The sequence below is a fragment of the Lynx rufus genome, unplaced genomic scaffold (assembly GCF_022079265.1).
Source record: "Lynx rufus isolate CCGP_SWC_20201006 ecotype Redwood Valley unplaced genomic scaffold, mLynRuf1.p SCAF_6, whole genome shotgun sequence".
Taxonomy (NCBI): Eukaryota; Metazoa; Chordata; class Mammalia; order Carnivora; family Felidae; genus Lynx; species Lynx rufus.
In genome coordinates this window covers 64329329-64344018 of record NW_025814878.1, presented here as the reverse complement: position 1 = coordinate 64344018, position 14690 = coordinate 64329329, and positions in this window count along the sequence as shown.

Sequence of the window (14690 nt, the reverse complement as noted above, 5' to 3'; positions counted from 1 at the left end):
TTCTCTGTGTTGCTTTGTTAGAGGCTGGACCCCTGCCATTCCTATGATAAAGGCAGTGGGGAATGTCTCACCTATCTTGGTAATTTGAGCCTTTGTCCCATTTTCCAGGCAAGATTTCAAACTTTTAATTACCCACTTAGTAAAACCCAGATGTCCCATTTCAAAGGCCTATTCCCATTAGGGAATTTTCATTTCCAAGCAATAGCTGGATGAAATCCTAGAGTTTTACTGCATCCCATTTCCAGTACCTTAGCTTCACTTTCTTTTTCCCCGAGTAAATAGGACCCTAAACTTTAAATTCTGAAAACCTATTTTAGATAGAATTGGGAGTATACTACAATCCACTATATTGAACCTTTCCGTCTAAGCCCTAACTTGTTCTTTTCAAAATATTTCTTAGCATGCATTTGGTTCATAAACCTTCTTGGGGTGCTAAGAGGATAAGTGACTTTCAATTTGAAAATACATTACAAAGTGTTCCATCTCTTAAAGTTTAAGGAATACCCTGGCCAAGGTCTTACAACATTTACCTGCCAGTGATTTTGATAAACGGATTCATCACTGAGTTGGAAAAGGGCCAGAGTAAGATGGCTCTTACACCAATTTACTGTGGCCATGTGTATTGGCAGAAGAGTATGGGTCTTGTGTGACCTTGTTTACACAGGATATTTCCACAGCTGTGCTAGATGAAAGTCTCAACTTCAATTGCTTATCTCCATCGACCAAATTGGCTGGTCTAATCACCTGTTGATGGTGTTCCATGAGAAATAGCCATTTTCCAATTTCAAGAGAAGATAATTGGGAATTTAAACTGGTTATATTGTGTGTAGGTAATATAACAGTGAAAGGATTTAACTTTGATAATCACATTAAGACTTAAACTAAAGCACGGATGATTAAAACTCTACTTCAAGGTGGCCTTTATATGACCTAGGGATGAGATCCCATGCTTGATAAGGGCAATTTCAGGCTAGGATGTAAATTGTGACGCTTTCTGATTAAGAAGTGATATTTTGTTTACATTTTACACTCTTCAGAGTGCTTCTACAGTCATGTAGAATCACAGTAACTTTATTTGCAACAACTGGAAAATGCACAAATATGAAGTCCTCGCAATGGCCGGCAGAATCACACATTTCTGAAGTCCGGGATCCTAATTCATATTGAATTGTGTGTGAGTGATGTCCTGAGAATTGCAAATGTGCAGAAGGCTGAAGTGATCATGTAGAGGCTTCTACAGCTTCAGAAGATTTGGTCCCTGTGCCCCCATTTCTGACTTCTTCACCTCTTTACCTGTTCCTCTTCCCTCACTTAGCTCCAGCCACGTGGATCTTCTTGCTGGTATCTGAATACACCAACATGCTCTGACCTCAGGGACTATACACTTGCTGTTTTCCTTGCCATTCTAGTTAACATCGTAACTCTTCCCACATTTTCTGCCGTTTGCCATTTAGTTTTCATTATTTGTCACCATTTCACATACTACCCACGAAGTTCATCTTGTATATTGTCTGGTGTCTCCCTCAACTCTCCCAAAGTCAGTGAGTATGGGGATTTTTCTTTTCCCTGCCATTGCTGTAGCCTCAACATCTAGACTAGTGTCTGGCACATAATAAGAACTTTGTGAATATTTCATGAATAAATGAATGAAATAGTTTTCAATATGTTATTGAAGATAGCTTAGAGTTACTAGCACAATAAGGATTTCTTGACCTTTGAATACACTATGTCTTAAAGAGTCAGAAAATGTGATGATTTTGCCCATTTCTGTAGTGAGACATGTAGTATGCTCTATGTATGGCTAGGTACATCTGTGATTTGAAATGGAAGATTCGATCTCTATAGAGCCTAAGAGACCCTTATGGGAACTTAAAAGTTCTACAGTTATTCCTCAAAGGACAAGAATTTTGATGTGGAGGCATGAAACAAAAGGAACCTCAGTTGGTAAGGCAGCCTCATAGTAAACAGCCTAATGTCATGGCTTTTATGAAAAATAAGATTTAACATTAGAGAGACAATATCAATTTCTCATTTATGTCTCAGATCTAGCCATCTTGATTCCTCTGATCCCAGGCTTTGCCTGCCTTCCTGCTACTGCACGTGGATTTATACCAACTCAATTTACAGAATTCATTTTCTCTCTCCTACAATATTGCTTTTGTGAAAACAATGTCAGTCTTCCCATTCAGTCCATTTGATAATTTAGCATCATTTGGCCAGGTTTTAAAGGAATTCATGATTTGTAAAAACAAATGTAGTTATTCAGAAAGCATGTTTGCTTTCATGGCATTTTATCTGCAGTATGTTTTCTGTTAAGTATATTTCAAATAATTGATAACATATGTGGGAAATTATACATAACATTATATGAATCTTCTGTGCGTCTTAGTCGTGAATCCAAATGTTCCTTCTAAAGAAGTGAGTTTTTTATTGATAATTAGGCATCAGGGCCATATATGTGCTCTGAAATTGGTAAATGTATATGTATGTCAAAAATTCAAGTAATGTTAACAGTCACTTTTGTTAGGATATACCAGTTTCTGGGCTTGATACCTGGCACCATTTATTTTATCTTGCTATAGAAATTGAACACTATGTGTGTGATTAAGTATTATCATGATGGATGCTAATAAGGAGCATGGCATTTGATTCTGTCTGGCAGAGTCCCCCAACACACAGGCAGAGGGGATGGATCATTTTTTGGTAGCATGCGCTCTGGTCTTAATGCATATGAGTTTGTAGCATTTCTTTAATTGTCCAATTTGTTTTATATTACCAGGTGGTTTTGATTAATGAACCAAAACAAGTGAATTTGTGTACAGAAGACAGAAAGAATTATAACTCAGATGGTTGCTTTTAGGTCAGAACAAGTTACAATAGAAATACATAATCTTGTTACTGATGCAACATTAATTCCTTCCATATTGAGGGGGATGAAGTACCTAATTAAAATTCCAACATTTCCTTCCCCCATTTTAATCTTCCTGAAGACTAGCAAAAATCTACAGAACCATGAATGAAATATTTTAGCTTTCCAGACACTGTGGATATTTATCAAAAACAGCTTCCATGCTACTAAGTACTGAGAGCTACAAGGAATGGTCTTCAACTCCACTCATTCTTCTCCTGACTTTTTAGGAGTAGAAAACAACTGGCCCTGCCCTTCCCTGAAATTCAGGAATCTAAAATATGTGTTTCCCCATTTCTGTCGTTTAAGCATGAAAATAGTACATAGTATGTGACTAGAGCATTCTAAGTACTTTACAAGTATTTCCTCTTTTCTTTTCCTTCTCTTTTCTCTTATGTGTCCTTTTGTCTCTTTTTATCTCTCTGTTTAAATTACACTCATGTATTACCAAATTCTGAACACAAATCTTTCTCTCCTCATTAGGTAAATTCACATAGCATATGGATTTCTCTAAGGTGAATATAGGCTTGAAACAATCAAAGGGTATCTCTGTGTAAGGATGGTAGGAAGTTCTCTGGGGTATCTGGATGGTGAAAAGACACATTACTATCTGCACATTATATTTTGGTAAGATTGGGTTTTTTCTTTTCCCAACTGCATTCTCAACTAATAGTTTCAAAAGGTTTCATAATCAAATAAAGTTGGATAACACTGGGGTACAGTTTGAGTTTCAGTTTGGGAAGATGAAAAACTTCTGGAGATGATTATTAGTGATAGTTGACAACAATGTGAATGTACTTAAGTGCCACTGAGCTGTAACTTAAAGTGGTTAAGATGGTAAATTCTAGGTTATGTATATTTTACCACAATAAAAAAAAGAAGAAAGAAATATGTTTTTAACCTAGCATTTCCTAGTTTATTTGATCATAAAACACTGTTATCAAGGTACAATTACTAATATTTGGAGGAAAAATTAGAACTCAGTTATGCAAAACCTGGTTTATAAAATCCGCATTGAATTCAGTGAATATGAGTGGCAGTAATTTTACTTCCATGCCTCACACTCTTCTGTGCCTCCCTTGTTCACATGATAGTTAAAACTCCTTGCTGCTATACAGCCTTCTTGATATTTGACCACTCCTGTGTAATTGAACTTGAACTTGAATGGTGGCCCAAATGAAGAGAAATGTGATAGTTAAATCTATAAAACTTGCAGATGGTGAGATAAGGGAAGGAAATAGGAAAAGATAATGTAGCAACTTTGATCTACGTGGAACCATAAGAGAACAGGGGGTAATAACATAGGTTTCGGTGAAACTGATGAGCTCTAACTTTTTTAGTGATGCAAGAACTACAGAAGAAGGGCTATTATGGTCAGTCACAGAAGACAAGGAACTTTGGGATCAAGAGAAAAACTGAAGGAGTTTATTTTGGAAGAAGGTGGACAGGGTCTTCTTGTACAGTCTCCTTTTCTAAGGTGAATGTATACCTAATGAAATGAAGGATCTGGAAGTAGCAGAAAGAATAATACATTGAAATGATACATTGGTAAGGGTGCCTGGACTGTGTTCTCTTATTCTGATTCATTTTCTGTGTTTTGGGGACCTTTTTTTTTTATCACTTCTGAGAAATTCAGTTTATTTATTTTTATTTATTTATTTATTTATTTATTTATTTTTATTATTTTTTTTTATATATGAAATTTATTGACAAATTGGTTTCCATACAACACCCAGTGCTCATCCCAAAAGGTGCCCTCCTCAATACCCATCACCCACCCTCCCCTCCCTCCCACCCCCCATCAACCCGAGAAATTCAGTTTAAAGAATACATTTTAAAGGCTTTAATTACATCTATTATAAAAGCAGTCAGAGAAATTAGGATGATGATTTAAAAAGAATTCTTCTGGCTTTCTGTTTTCCCATAATGAAGGCTTTACCTAATAATTAGTCTTTGTATGTTAGGAGTAAAGAATGCAGCCGTTTATAGTTGGGCAAGAGAACAAAAGGCATCTCTGACCTCTGGAATAAAATATTCAAAATGCCCTTGTCTCATACCACATAAATTAAAATTGTCTGGTTTTTGTTGAGATATTCAATTTGAGATATAATACTTGTTGTATGAAGACATTATCAAGTTTTAAGCAAAGGGAAAAAATTATATTCATACTGAGCCTATTACCACGAGTGATGTGGCAGGCAACAGTAGTGGGTTTTGAATAGTGCAAATGAGGATAGATAACAGGCCTATGTCCCTTAGGTTCAGTGCTTAGCACAATGCTGAGTACACAGTAGGTGCTCAAAAAATGTTTGTTGAACAAACGGATCAATGATCCAATTGGTTTCTGAAGGTTAAGAACAGTTATCAAAGAGCTGAGCTGCACTGAAATGTGTATCTTGAGTCCACTTTAATATTTTCACTGACATCTAAGAGTTAGGGGAGGGATCACAGGGTGTAAAGAGTGTTAGCACTCAGGAGAAAAAGGGATGGTTTATTGTACTTCCAACAAAGGTCAGTCCTGGGGAGTATTAATTGTGAGTGGGACTAAAGAACATTTGGGCTGAATGTCAGGGGAAGTTTTTGAAGAGTAAAGTGTGTTAAACTACATAACAGAGCCAGAGGTAGACCCAAGGGAACAGATAGAGGTTTCAATGGCTGGACAATTTACAAAGGGTCTGGACCAAGGCTTAAAGAAGTGGTAAGGGAATCTTGCACCGTGAAGGGGTATGCACTAGCAGAGTTTGAGGTTTTTATCTTGTTTCTCTGTTGTGCACAATTGCACTGGAGTCTCCTGAGACACAAAGAAAAATATGTACATGTGTGGTATGGTAGAAAGGCCTTTGCAACTTGGAGAATATCACAGTGATACAACACTAAAAGGAGTTTGTGTATTTGGAAAATGATGCTATGATTAGGTAAGATTCTGGGAGAGCAAGCAAGAAGCAAAGGATTTTAAAGTGGTATATTTATCAACTATTCATATGTTTAAATATAAATGTCTACAACAAAGGAGTAGAGCCCAACTCAAATTAGAAAAAGTGAATTAATAAACTCCTTTTAGGTCTATGATTCTTGGTAAATTAAATTTGAGGACAGTGATGCCACATAGCTTAAATGTACTCAAAATCTCTAATGTCCCCTGGAGCTAAAAATCCTCTAAAATCAGCCAACATAATGAAGCCTTTGTTACAGTTCAAATTTGCTTATATTATATAGAGAGTGCTTTGTGCTGCATATTTTGTATGTTAATTTTAAAAGTTGAACTATTCTCATTTAGGAAGCGAAATTATAGGTCATTCATGGAACCCAATAAGAAATTTGGTTACACAATGAAAATAGTTCCAACTAAAAAAAAGTTCAATTCAACCTCAATACAAATCTGCTGCCTTCAGTTTCCTAGTGCTACTATCTAAATTGACTTGTTTTTTTAAGGTCCATTTTAAAAGAAACTGTATCTGTCTTCCCAACTTAGTATTTTAACAATTTAATAAATAAGACATAAGGCACATGATTGATTTCATAGAATAATAGCACTTGTGAAAATAAATTTGGATGTTGTCAGTTATCTGTAGATAAATAGATATATGGATACATAGGTAAGAGAGAGAAAGGGAGCTAAGGAGGAGACAGAGGACTGAGATCCTCTAATGTAGATGTCTTAAAATTGTCATTGTGAATGCAATTGGACCTTTCTTCTCATGATTAATGATTTAACTGTTTGTTTTTCCAGTGGTTGATAAATATATTACACGGAAATCTTTTTAAAAGACCAACTTTGCAATGATAAAATGTAAACAATGTTTAAGTTGAGCCATATGAAAAAAAGCAAAATGGATTTTCAGCAATTATAGGCTGTGTTTTAAGTGGTCTAACTTGAAGTATAGGGTACATGGAATGCTCAGAATTAACGTTACAGAATTTGTAACGTTTCTGGGGTAGGTCATGAGTGAAGAGCTGAAGAGAGAAGGCCTCTCAGAAGGAGAAATTATAGTGATATGAGGAGAATCAGGATGGCTTAACCTTTTGTGGTTCCGACTGCTTGCTGGGTATCACCGGATGGATGTCTCAATGGCAACCCCAAATCAATCATATCTCCTCTCTCTAATGTGCTGCTTCTCTTCTAGTCACTGTTGTAGTTAATGGTAACCCTACCCACCAGATGCCCAACTAAGAGCTTAAAAGATGTGTTCTGAGAGGTCTGTGTCCCAGACCACCGGGACCGGGAGGGGCCGGCCACGTTTCTCTGTGAGATGCCAGAGAGAGGACACTGATTTCCAGTACGACCCCAGTGTGCAGTCACTTCAGTTTGTAGGTGTTGATCTGAAATTTTTTTTTTAATGTTTATTTATTTTTGAGACAGAGAGAGACAGAGCATGAACGGGGGAGGGTCAGAGAGAGGGAGACACAGAATCTGAAACAGGCTCCAGGCTCTGAGCTTTCAGCACAGAGCTCAACGCAGGGCTCAAACTCACAGACTGTGAGATCATGACCTGAGCCGAAGTCGGCCGCTTAACCGACTGAGCCACCCAGGCGCCCCAGTAGGTGTTAATTTGAACACAAACTACTTGGAGCAGTAATGAAATGGTGTTTACAAACCTATCTACAGGATGCAAATAGCCACATTTTTACTGAACAAATATACCTTATGTTGGGAAGTAAGGATTGTGATTATGAAAAGCCAGAAGTAAACGATATATATTTTTACTAATTTTCACTCTCCTTTTCCTTCTTTGCTATATCATGCTCAGTTAGAAAAAACATTTTATGAGTTGAGGAATGGCAATCCCTTTTGTTTTGACTGGCTTTGACTTTGTATGCCAAGCAAACTTCCTGAGAATGCAAGTGACAAGAGATTCTATGTTGAGATTCCCCCACAGGCCTGTCCGTGGCAGGGCCCTGACTCCTGTGATTTAATCATGCTCATCCTTAATTGCATCAATAGTTCTAACAATCATTCTTTAAATCATCAGATTAGAGATGATCAGCTATTTCAAACACTGCTTAGAATTGCACATTTTAAAGGATGGGTTGACCTGGTTTTCTTTTCTAGTCGTGACTCCATATTTTAGATACTTCTGTTTATGTGCTCAGAGATGGCCAAGTTCTTCTTTGAGATTGTTTGTATAGGATAAAATGGGGGCACTTATGTGTAAACAAATCTAAAAAGGTTGACTCCATTAGGAACACAAATTAGAATTGCCTAATCCCCATAATACTCCCATAATATGTAATAATAATAATAATAATCAGAACACTTCATATATGTTTTCTCATTGCATAAATGCAAAAAAGAAATAGGTCTCATGGTAGAGTTCACTTTCTAGCTTTTCTCCACAGAATAAATCAAGGTGAGGCTAAAGGGGATACTCAATATCCAGTGACACTAATGATCTTTTGTGAACAAAAAGGGAAACATGTCTTTGATTTACATAAAATATTTGGACTGTAAGAATAAATAAACAAAAAGTGTAAAGATGGCTCTCAGGAGGCTTATCTTACTAAAGGTTGTGAAATGATAATGACATCCTTCCCAACTTGCTTGGCAACCTATTTCTTTACAGCAGAACCAATAGGCATGTCCTGAGGTAAGCCACCAATTCCTAACCCTACCTCCCCACCACCCGCCCCCCCCCACCGTCACTGAAATTAATTTCATTGCTCAGAACAAGAGCAATAAGATAGAAAGAATGAAAATGTAACACAAATGTAAAATACAGACTGACTTTTTATTGCCTGGTTGTTGGACTGGATAACATGTTTAGGAAGTTTATGTATAACCTGATTCTCATCCAGAACATATGGATTTTCCACATCTACAGAACAGGAGCAAGAAGCAGCTCTCCCCTTGGGCAGGCTTGCTGTCCTATTGTGATGGGTGCCTGTACAACCTGGGAGCAGCCATCAGATCTTCCTTTAAAGCCAACACAAATCATTAGAGGAAAAACAAATTGTATAATCCAGTTCAGAGACATCTGACAGTCATAAAGTCTCTGTTCCTGCTTTCATGCTCCCCAGGAAGCTCTGGATTTCAGTACTGTATAGTATCCCATCTTACAGAGCTCACAAAAAGATGGTTTGGTCTTGAGAATGACAATGACAAGACCGCCCAGTGACTGTTACTCCAGACCTGTCTTCACTCAAGGCCTCTCCTCTACTGTCCATCCACAATTAGCAGCTGGCGGCTCTATGGAATTTATCTCTCCAGATTTTCTAGGTGTAATTATAGTTTCTCATTTACAATGGAACATTACACTCTTTTTGGAGCTACTTCATATACTTGGCAGCTGACTAAGGTGATCATATGTCCTGTTTTTCTTTCTGTCTTTAAAAAAAAAAACAAAAAAAAAAACAGGACAGGTCTTTGTTTTTGCTGAAGTTTGCCGTTTCTCCTTGTTACTGATGTGCAGACTCCTTTGTGCTGACGGCCAAGAAAATTCTGGACTGCTGCCCTGTTTGCCTCCAGAGACTGATGCAAAGTCTTCAAAGTAAAGTCAGTGGTTTTTTTTTTTTTTTTTTTTTTAAATAGAGTTTACCAGAAACAAGACATCTTCATGCTTATGAGGACCTTGCTGTCTACTGCAAAACATTCAAAGACCGACAGCCTGGACTTGGCCTCTCTGAGGTTTACAAATGCACTTGAAACCACTTGAAAAAAATGGTTTTGCAAGGACAACAATGAAGTTAAGCCCCAATTTTACTTTATTTTATTTTTTTAGTTTATCATTTGGTACCAATAGAAAACGTTTAAAAATATTTTCAGTTGGATGTTCTTTGGGAAAATCCTGAAGAGGACTTTCTATCAGTTCTCAGTAAAAGTATAATCGTGAAACAATTTGTTTAACCCAAGTTCTCCTAAACCTATGTATTTTGCTACTGTCACGGAAAAGACTATCAAATTCTATGTGATAGGCTTTAGTTAAGTGAAGCGTTACAGCCTTTATCTTATGTGCACTGCAAAGAATTTTCCTGAAGCCTACGCACCTACAACTCTCTTATTTACCTAAGACCTGATCTACCTAATTACTGAGATAGAAGCAAACATATCATCCATTCTTATCCTCCAGACCTTTTGAATACATTATCCACTTATTTGGTATTTCGCTCAGGTTTAAATGAGTCATTTAATAACCCCTGTTCACAGCAAGTTAAGTTGCAACCAGCTGGCGTCCACAACTCACAGGTTGTTAACCATTCCAACCAGCATTGGACCGCACACTCCAGAACTTCCTGAAGGGCATTATGCAGCTTTGCTCCAGCTATCATGGCAGGAGTTTCAAACAAATCTGTGCCTCAGGTAATGAAACGCCCGTGAGAACTATAAGGGTTTCAGAAAATAGATGTCAGCCTCTTTTCTAATGACCGGAAGGGCTATTGATAAAGCTGTTTGAGACTGATTGTTATCATAGACTGAGAGGCTCCATTCAACTCATGATGCCTTCAGGGGCTCAGCAAAAAGCACAACTGCCAGAATCCACAGAAAGGTCATTTTGTTTGAAAGGTCAGTGGCACTCAGGAATGGAGAATAGATGGCAGAGTGGTTGTGAAGGAGTACAGAAGACTTCCACATCAGTCCTGCACTCTCTATATTTTTAAGAATGCCTTTTATTTAATGATATCACTTCTCTACTAGTTTTTTTAAATGGAATTTACCTCTTTCTAACTTATATAAATGATTATTTACACGCTTATTTTTTATGATTTGTCTAGCACTTCACCTTCTGCCTGGAATTCCCAATCCCAATCTCTACCCTCACTAGTCTACTTGGCACATAGAAGGCACTAACACACATGGTTAAATGAATATATGTAGTGTGTGTTCATTTTGGAAAACTGAAAAATGTAGAACTATATAAAATAATATAAAGGAATGTATAAGATTATAACAGTCATTCATTTATCTTAACCCACCAAACAACATCGTTAACATTCTCACATACACTTACTTATGGATCTAGGCATCGATGTGAATACATCAAAATTAGTATTTATCAAGCCCCCCTCCATTTATTTCTGCGACTCCCCAAAGGGGTACACACCCATTCCAATGTTTCAGGCTGAGTCTCAATCTACATCAATCGTTCTTAGCTGGGTTGGTTCTGTCCAAACCCACCCTCACTCACCTGGGGACACTTGATAGTGTCTGGAGACATTTTTGGCTGTAACTGTTGGGGTGGAGGGTGGCTGTGCTACTGGCATCTAACGTATAGAGGACAGGGATGTTGTTAAATTTTTGACAGTGCATGAGACAATCCCTGTAGCTCCTCTACCCCATCCAACCCCAAATATCAATGGTGCTGATGTTGGAAACCCGGATCTACATTTCTCCTTTCGTGCTCTGTCTTCTGGTAGTGTTCTCCTGGTTATGAAGTGTCCTGCATTGCTGCCTCTCCTCGATATAGAAAGAGCAGGTCTTGCCAAAGGTTCCATCTCCATTCCTGTCAGCATTTCCAGATGGCCGGTGCTGAGAAGGCAGCTGTGCAAAGACTATGAGAAGTGCCTCCTCACCCCCTCTGTGCTATGCACACGGTCACCATGGTCCATAGGCATCTGTGTTGTGCCAGAGTCTCAAAGAGATTAACTTCTGACTGTCATTTAATGCTTGGATGTTCATGAAGTTGGTCCTGAAAAATAGTTTGGGGTCTCATTTCTCTAACTGTAAGAGTTCAAACTGAGTTCAAGGGGCCAGCTTGAAGAAACCATTATCTTCATCAACATTTTTCTTCTGGCCCTGCTCAAACCTGAAACCCCTGCCCCTCCCAAGCTCCAATTTGTAACTGTGAGTGTCCAGTTACTGGGAGAGAAGAGTGTCCAGATACTGGGAGAGAAGGACAGAAGAAGATGGATAGTTATCTGCAAAGCAGCATTTGGCCTTGGACTCTCAAAAATGCCCTTTGTGTTTGTTTTACTTTTGCTCTCATTTCCCATTAAATTTTTCAAATATTCTTTTTCAGAAATATAGCAAAGCTATTATTTTTTAATTAACTCACATCCTCTTTCATGTTTTCAGTAGCCTTATACAATTTAATTTACTTAAGTTCCTTATGTTCTTTATTAAATATATTCCTGGGAATTCTGTGCTTTGGGTTGCTATTGTGAACTACTTTTTAAAAAATAATACATTTGAACATTTTGCTGACTATAATATAGATTTTTATATAAATGTGAATAGCTACATATCTTGTTTCCAATGACTTTTAAACTTATTTTATTAATGGCAATGCTTTTTCAATTAATTCTCTTGGATTTTCTGTGTACTCTATGTCATCTGAAACTAGTGAAAATTTGTTTTCTTATTTCCAGGACTGTTTTAGTCTATAAATAACCTTTGTGCAAAAATAGAATAAAAATGTGTCTTATATAGGCTGACATCTCTACATAGGTAGCTGGTTTAGTGTGTGGATAGAGCCTCTATGACAAGTAGTGCTTCTTCTTCAGGGCACAGGGAGCCCCACCCCAGAGGACGCAGTGCACTGAGCAGAACAACAGCTATGTCTCAGCCACTCTTCACTTCTGTGTTGGAGCCCCAGATGGGGAATGACCTGTTCACGTGTAGGAGGGGGTCCCACTCAGACCCCTTCATTTGAGTTTTGCTTTCTCCCCCCATTCCATGTTTTATTGCTTTGGTCAGAACTGTAGAACAAAATTTAATAGTAATGGTGATAGTAGTTGCTAATTGATTCTTTAATATTATTAAGACTGCATCTAGTATTTTGCTATTAAGTGTGCTGACTTGAAATAGATATTCACTGATTTGAGATAGATACGGGTTAGTATTCATCTGCATAAATAAATCAGTGGTTTTAAAATTTTCCAATAGTGACCAATTAGAAAATGGCAAATAGAGGGGCGCCTGGGTGGCTCAGGTCATTATCTCGCAGTTCGTGAGTTCGAGCCCCATGTTGGACTCTGTGCTGACAGCTCAGAGCCTGTAGCCTGCTTCAGATTCTGTCTCTCTCTCTCTCTACCCCTTGCCCACTCACACTCTGTCTCTCTCTCTCCCTCAAAAATAAACATTAAAAAAATTAAAAAAAAAGAAAATGGAAAATAGATCCCATTAATGATAGCAAAGAAACATATTAACTAGAAAGAAACTTAACAAGAAATGTGCATAATATATATGAAGAGGATCAGAAAACTTTAGGGCAGGCCATTTTAAAAAGCTTAACTTAGTGGTAAGACATTCTAATTCCTAGTTGAAAGAACTCAAAAGTTGAAAAGATGATCAATTCCTCATAAATTAATATATAAATTCAATGCATCACAAAGAAAAATCCCAGGAGGACTTTTATGTAAACGGATAAGCTGATTCTGTGCTTCATTCATCAGAGTAAATGACGTCTCCACTATATCGTTGAGACCCTTTAAAGGTGGTGCTCGCCCCATGAAGGTTCAGTGTATATAAAACTATAATAATTTTGAAAGTGTAACACTGGTGCAAGAAAGGCAAATATATTAGTGTTACTGAAAAAAAGTCTAGAAATATGTGTGTGTTTATAAAAACTAATATATGTATATATGAATATATATATTAGCTCTCCAAGTCAACGACAATGTTAAAATAATTGTCTATAAATTTAACATAAAATAGGCACCTCTATCTCATATCACACACATACTGAATACAGAATAGATTTAAGACCTCAACATAAACTAAAATATAAAAGAATTAGAATAAAACATGAGTGCTTTATATATATATATAAAATGTAGGCTAGGCTAAAGTTTTCTCAAGAAAGATATGAAATCCAGAAGCAATGTAGAACAAAACAAGAGCTTTATAAAAATGTTAAAATTTGTACTAGGTAAATGATATAAAATACAAAGATATATGACAAATTACAGATAGGGATTTAAAAAAGGAGCATACATAGTGGGGAAAGGGTTAACACCCTATATATATGAAGCTCTCCCACAAAGTAATTATTTAAAGCATGATGACAAGGAATTTTTAGGAATAATCTCTTAATCATTAATAATTATAACAGATGAGGAACTAGGGCACAGAGAGGTTAAGTAACTTGTTCAAGTTCACACAGCTCGGAAGTAGTGGAGACTGGATTTCAATCCAGGCAGTCTCTCTACAGCTATACCCTGAGACACCGCAATTTCCTGCTCCTAAGACTGAGGCTAACCAGTAGTGGTCAGTTTGGGGACAAAGGGATTTCTCATATACTGCCCATGGGAATCTAAATCGACACAAACATTTTATAGGGAGATTTGGTAAGAGTTCAAAACATTTACCATCTAAAACATGTTTTCCCTTCAAATCACCAGTCCTCCTTATTCTCATTAGTGCACAAGGACATATCTGTGCTGTGGCATCATTCATAATATATTTGGTGTGTGATTGGATAATTTTCTGTCTCTGTCACTCTGTACATATAAAGTTTTACTTATAAAAATGAATCATATTGCAGATATGATACACATATGTGCATGGGCACATTAGCATTTATCTATTTCATTGGAGAGTTCTGGAAGGATGCATACCAACCTGTTGCTAGCACTCTTCTCTTGGGAGCTGACAGATGGGAGATGCAGGTTTGGTTAGGGATGGGAACTTGGACTTATTAATATATAGATTTCTGTGTTGTTAGATTTTTGGTGTGCGGCTGTGATAAATTAGAAAATAACAAAAGCTCTTCTTTTAGTCATAGATTTTTATTTTTATTTTATTTATTTATTTTTTAACGTTTATTTATTTTTGAGACAGAGAGAGACAGAGCATGAACAGGGGAGGGGCAGAGAGAGAGGGAGACACAGAATCTGAAACAGGATCCAG